Source organism: Mauremys mutica, chromosome 2, assembly GCF_020497125.1.
Source record: "Mauremys mutica isolate MM-2020 ecotype Southern chromosome 2, ASM2049712v1, whole genome shotgun sequence".
Classification (NCBI taxonomy): domain Eukaryota; kingdom Metazoa; phylum Chordata; order Testudines; family Geoemydidae; genus Mauremys; species Mauremys mutica.
In genome coordinates, this window is record NC_059073.1 from 299,482,112 (window position 1) to 299,489,312 (window position 7,201).

Below are 7,201 nucleotides of genomic sequence, written 5' to 3' on the forward strand. Positions count from 1 at the left end.
GATTGTGGTATCTGAAAAGGAGAGCTTGACCAATCAATGACATTTTTACCATGTTAGGCAAGGACATAGGATGTGCTATGCACGAACAGACCACCAAATTCGATATCCTGCCTCCTGCAGCAGCCAGTACTGTGCTGTGTGCTTCAGAGGAAGGTAACCAAGAGAGACCTAAAATATGCTTTGTTAATTGTGCGATTCTGTCTATGGAAAATAATTCTCTTCCTGATGCTTCTGGCAATCAGCTTCCACTCTGAAACACGAGATTTTTTATTTCAGATAGGCTTAAAGATTTAGAAGATACAACAAAAAGGAAGTACGAACATTGTTTCATAAGATCACCCAGAGATAACTCTCTTCTAATCCAGTCTCTAATTTATCCTTCCCCAGGTTTCTTCCTCCATTTCCCCTTCCCTGCCTCTCCTTCTCTTGCTACATTTCCTGTTGCCCCTGGAGCCACTATCAATTTTAGCTTGATTGTGGCTCCATCTTAAACTTTGTGTTCATGTCCTGTTCGCTTCTCATCTGTTCTCATTCAGGAGTGGAGTTTAAATCAGCTCCCAACAAGACAACCTAATCAGAGCAAGACACCTGTAGTTCTCATCTAAGCTCAGGGCTGCCCAGAGGATTCAGGGCCTGGGGCAAAGTCGGGGAGCTGCTCCGCTTGTACTCACCCGGCGGCGGTCCGGGTCTTCGGCGGCATTTTGGCGGCGGGGGGTCCTTCAGTCGCTCTGTGTCTTTGGCAACACTGAAGGGCCCCCCCGCCGCTAAAATGCCGCTGAAGACCCGGACTGCCGCCGGGCCAGGGCTCGCGGGGCCCCAGTGGGGCCCGGGGCAAATTGCCCCACTTGCCCCCCCTCTGGGTGGCCCTGTCTGAACTACCTTGGAGTCCAAGAAAAAAGAATGGTGTGAAGGATACAGCTAGGGCTGGTGTGCCACAACTGAGCCTGTGACCTAGACAACTGGGAGAAGAGAAGGTGGTTTAAGGTTCCCCCTTTCTTGAATATATTTTTTCACACTTTCAGTTATGAATGTCCTGATTTGACATTGATTCTCAAGGGGAATAGAACACGAGGCTGCTAGAAAACTTTTGTGATGAGGAGAAAAGAGGTAGGGTTTTCTTTTGCTTTTCTGTCCAACTGGTCAGCTAGATAAATGGCCAAACATTATGGGCCTCAGTGATTCTCCATTGTCCTGTACCTTGTGCAGTCATTTGCACTAGTGCAAAGTAAGTATAAAGTGGATGTAAAATGCAACCAAATCAGAATTTCACCATTCCCTTATGCAGACTGATAGCATTTTACATCCATTTTGCCTAGGCACAAGACACGGTACAAGATGCGGGCACAGAAGCATCACACCTTTTAATGTCATCTTGCTTATTCTACAACCAAACCGTACACCTGCTGGATGAAAGGAATGGGCTCTCATGGCTAAAGCACTAATGGGGACTCAGCGCATCTAGATTAAATTTCTCTCTGACAGAGTGGAACCTGGGCAAGTTACTTTCTCCCTATCCATATCAATTTCCCTTCTGTACAATGGGATTAATACCACAGTGTTTGGGTGGATAAATACATTAGTGTTTGGGAGGTTCTCACATACTGCATTGATGGGAACCATACAAGCATGTATATAATTAGGACTCATTTGCTGAAGTATTGTGTTTTATAGATGGCTTCTCGATCAGTCCTTTTCAAGGAGACTTTATTAACGGTCATTTAATAGTTTTTCACTAATTTAAATATTGATATTGCATAAAGGATGATAAAACTTAGAGACATTCTTTGGGCCTGACGAACAACTAATTATTAGCTATTTACAAAAGAGAGCAGAAAACCACATAAAATCTGTTTCCAATCACAGACACATGAATAGGGATGTTTTGGAAAAAAGCTTTCTATCTTTCATTCTTGATTTAGTTGTATAACTAGATTAAAGCGAGATACCAACAGCCTTGTGGGTTATAGGAGCTGAGGGTTATACAAGTTCTGAGAAAAATGCAAGAATGGAAGAAAGTTTAAAGAACAAATATGATGAAAGCGAGACCACCACCAAACCCAAATCAAACCAAACCCTTATGTGAACTTTGACTCTGCCTCATTTTGCCTTTCTACCTGCTTTGCCATGTCAGTTTGACTCTCCTATTCTCTGCTCTTCAGTTTGAATTGGCTCTGTAGCTTTGGATAGGCTTCCTATGTCTGCTTCTTTATTTCTTTCTCCTAATACTAGTACTAAATAACTAATAATACTTAGCCCTTAAATAGCTCTTTTCATCTTCAAAGTACTTCATAAACATTAACCAATTCATGCACCAAAGAACTCTTTTACAGCTGTGGAACTGAGACAGAGCAGTTCTGCACTAGACATTCAGCTGGGCCTTTAACCAGTCTTGTCTTGCGAATTTCCAGACTTCACCCACTCCACACACCCATCCTCACTTTGCATCTATGAATACCTGCGAGCGCACTTTAACAACTGTGACCACAGAAGTGTTAAGAATTTGCATCTGCAAAACCCACTTGTCCTGGATGCAAATTGTAACATTGGCATGTACACAGCTATTTGAATTGTTCAAGTGAGCATGCACGTGTTTGGGGAGAAGTGAAAGCCAGGGTCTAAAATCAGGTCCTGACGTACAGCTCCACAAAGGTACATAAGCGCCTCACCCCCAGACCTAGACGCGCTATGAGTCACACGATTCCCACTTGGATGTCGCCTAACTTTGTAGGTCCCTAAACTCACTTGGGACCTAGGTTTTTACAGTAACAGTTCTCCAGGTCCCTAAGTTTCTGCCTCTGGGCATGTGTACTGCTACCTCCCTCTAGGTGTCCAGAAGCATCCCTACTGCATAAGCCCCAAGGTAATCCATGAACCATGGGAAAATAGGTGTTCGGCTGCCTTTCTTGCCCACAGGACCCAATCCAGTAGGTGAGCTCAGAGGAAGCCTACCAGATTGGGTCTCATTCAAAATCTGGCATGAGGAGGAGGTGAAAGCACCACCTTAAAAACTTTTAGTCCAGTGGCTAGAGTGCTCACCTGGGATGTGGGAGACCCAGGTTCAATTCCGTGCTCTTCCTAGTGGGGAGCAAGGATTTGAATGGGGTCTCCTACCTCTCAGGAGAGTGTCCCAACCACTGAATTATGAGATATTCTTACATGGGTCTCCCTCAGTCTCTCCCTGCTGAAGCTGCTCCATTGTGGATAAATAATGAAAGAATCACTGGAGTTAGGGGACTGAACCCTGGGACTCCCATCTTCCAGGTGGGTGCCTTCACCACTGGACTGCAGCGTCAGTCTTACTCTCTTTCTCTCTGGCCCAATGACTCTCATCATCAACCCAGAGTGGAACAGCTTCAACAGCAGAGATTGAGGGAGCCCCCAGCAGAACATCCCATAGTTTGGTGGCTTGAGCGCTCTCTTGAGAGATGAGAAACCCTATTCAAATCCTTTCTCCCTGCCTGCCAGAGGAGGGAAAAATCGAACATGGCTCTCTCCCATCCCGAGTGAGTGCTCTAACCTCTAGGTTAAATGTTATAAGGTCATCACCTCCTCCTCTGGCCATTTGGTGGGGTGTGAGGGAGACGCCTAACTCATTCTCACAAAAAAGTGACTTACGCACCTCAGCCACCAGACTCCAGGTGTGGAGTTCCCATCTGTGGATCGCTAACAGAGATAGGCAATTATCTCTGTGAGGAGGGTGGGGCTTAAGACAACCCTCTTGTTGGCATTTCCCACTAGCTAGCTTAGGCAGCTCCCCACAGAGTGTGCCAGCTTTTGTGGATCACATTCTTAGGCATCTCTCTCTCCCTATTCATTGTTATTTGGAATCTAAGCCACTAACTCAGGCTTTGTGGATCACAGTGTTTTTCCAGAGATTTTCTAGGTGCTGAGTACTGGTTAAAATGAACCAGATTAGAATGTGAAGCACTCTTGCAGCTGCTGCAATACTCATTTATGGTGCTTGCATGATTTCTAAAATCACTGTGCTCACTGCTGAAGGAACATATAGTACACCTTTGTTATTTTACTGTACAATCCTTATTTACTGTACAGTAGCCTATTTCCACTTATGAACTGAAAGTACTTGACCCTGATCAGTTTATGTAAAGATCTGGGTTTTTTAAAATCCCAAATTATTTGCTTTTCTTCCTTTAGCTGATGTTTTGGAAAACCGAATAGTGAGTTTTAATTAGTATGGGAACACAGAGCAAAAACTCACCACAATTACTTCACAGAAGGCTCCTTTGTAATTTCCTGTCAGATATTACACATTTTATCTTTGAAGATTTGATTAAAAAGAGATTACAGTCTACAAAAATAGTCCTGTGTCTGTCCTTTAAACACAGAAGTCTTGGGGTAACAGTTCAGACCTTTCATTTGTGTTTTCCTAGCTTCATTCTAAACAAATTTATTATTTATGTAACGAAAATCTTCTTATAGATCTTAAAAAAAAAAAAGACAGAAGTGTATCATCTTTGGTGCAGGACAGTGATATGCAGCAATGAAGAGAAAACATAATATAATCATGCCCTGTAAGCGTTATGTGCCAGTGCCAAAGGAACTACAGAACTATTAACTATCTGCAGTCAAAATAGACTGGAAAGTATTTCTCAACCAGTTTGTGATTTCGTGCAAAATTCTCCTCTCCTGTGTGCATGCTGGAGATCTACACTGCTGTTCTGCTCCCTGATGGGAGAGTCACATATATACACGCACAGGGAAAATATGAGAATTTTGCTCTAAATTAGCTTGGTGCTTTACCCACTGAAGTCCATGGTGAAGCTCCCATTGATTTAAATTATGCAGGATCAGGCCCAACATGAGGAGCAGAGGCTGCTGCATGATGAGGAAAGAGGTCTGAACAAATTCCTTTAGAATTCAAGGGTTGGGCAGTAATCCGCTGCAAAAGGACAACAGTGTAAGATTACTGCCAGAGTGAAGCCATCCATCTACCATGGTTGTTGAGGAGCTGCAGTAAAAGCTTCCTCTCCCCAGCAGAAAATCACAGAGAATTCTGGAGTTTTAACAGGAGGTGTGGGAGAAAAGGAAAGGCATGGTTGTCATACATATTTATGCTCTTATTTATACTATTGCCAACCCCAAGAATTCAAAAAACATGAATCATGCCCCTCTTACCCCCCAAGTCATGAGCAAAATGTGTTGTTTTATGTGCTGCCTTCTGCTTTGGGGGCCTTTAGGGCTCACTTTTTCAAGATTTCTTCTACAACCATGAGGGTTAGAAGCTTACTTTCCTTTTTTTTTTTTTTTTAAATGAAAGCTGAGATACTCATGTAATCAAATGACTCCAGAAGCTGGAACTATAAGAAAAAACACCTAATAAAACTCATGATAAAAATGGCTTCACTGTTCATAATTTCATATGTTTCCAATAAATGCAGATAATTTTGTTGGTTCATAGAGGCTTTGAAGATTAGTAACTAAATATTGCAAGTCATTTTTGAAATACTTTCAAATAAATCAATGTTTTGATCTGATTTATGCATAAAAGAATCAGCATAATCATAAACAACAAGATTACTTAAATATCTAGATACAGCAGAAAAAAGGGAAAGTCCTCATGATCACAATGGGATCTTTTCATCACAGAGTTCTTATAAGAAATGAATCCTTGAACTCAGTCACCTTTTCCACATAGTTATAAAACAGTCCACTCATTTACTTGGCTTTAGCAAGAACATGACAACCTCAAAATTAAATAGTTTGTTGTTTCTGGAAAGGAAGGAAAAGTTTTAATCTGCTACCATTTTGGCCTTCAGAGAAACTATAGTACAATATCTCTTTGTATTTCTTTGTACACATTCTTCCAGAGAATACATGAATGCTTGGGGGATCCTATTAGCGATCTTGTTAGAGCAGCGTTTCCCAAACTTGGGACGCCACTTGTTTAGGGAAAGCCCATGGCGGGCCGGGCCGGTTTGTTTACCTGCTGCGTCTGCCAGTCCGGACGATCGCGGCTCCCACTGGCCGCGATTTGCTGCTCCAGGCCAACGGGAGCTGCTGGAAGTGGCGCGGGCTGAGGGATGTACTGGCCGTTGCTTCCAGAAGCTCCCATTGGCCTGGAGCAGCGAACTGCGGCCAGTGGGAGCCGCGATTGGTCAGACCTGCAGACGCGTCAGGTAAACAAACCGGCCCGGCCCGCCATGGGCTTTCCCTAAACAAGCGGCGTCCCAAGTTTGGGAAACACTGTGTTAGAGCAATAAAACCATATCAGAATATTCAGATTGAAAATGTGCCAACCTGGACATAGCTTCAAATATAAAGAAGAACGTCAAACCTACTACAAAGGAAACTACTGTATGTTTAGCAAAGGTATATGTACACTCTATTTCCCACTATTATTCTGAAACCGCTCAATGAAACCATATGGTATGCAACAGATGTTAAAGGGAACTTAATGTTCAGGGATATTCCTTTGAGGCTTGTTCCTACAATGTGATGAGCAACTGAAGTCAATGGGAGCGGAAGACACTCAACCTCTCAAGCTTGTGCACTTATAGCTTGTTCCTGCTGCCACTGAAATGAATTGCAAAAGTCCCATTTACTTCAGTGGAGCGGGATCGAGACCTTAATGCTAGATTCTGATACCCTTACTCACCTCCAGTAGTACTTTAATCGTCGAGGAATCAATAGGACTATTCAAGGTCAGTCAGATTATCAGAATCTGGCCCCTAATTTGCAAGCCAAATGGAGAAATTTCCTCTGAAGTACAAGCAGGGGCGGCTCTAAGAATTTGGCCGCCCCAAGCAGGGCGGCACACCGCAGGGGGCGTGCTGCCGGGCGCCGGTCCCGCGGGACCTCTTGCAGCTGATCCGCGGCTCCAGTGGAGCTTCCGCAGGCATGCCTGCGGGAGGTCCACCCGAGCCACGGGGCCAACAGACCCTCCGCAGTCATGCCTGCGGGAGGTCCACTCTCCCGCCGGAGCCACCTGCCGCCCTGCCGGCAAAATGCCGCCCCACGCGCGCGCTTGGCGCGCTGGGGTCTAGAGCCGGCCCTGAGTACAAGATAAAAAGAGAAGAACTAGTTTCCTGTTCAATGGCGAGAGAAAAATAATAAAGCTATATCGATTTGCCATGATCTGGTCTCCCCTGAATCTATTTACCTTTCCATTGCCATGAGCACTGCACTGAGCAAGCCGAAAGGAAAAAGGAGCTGTAAAAAGAAACTTATCTGAAGAAGGATT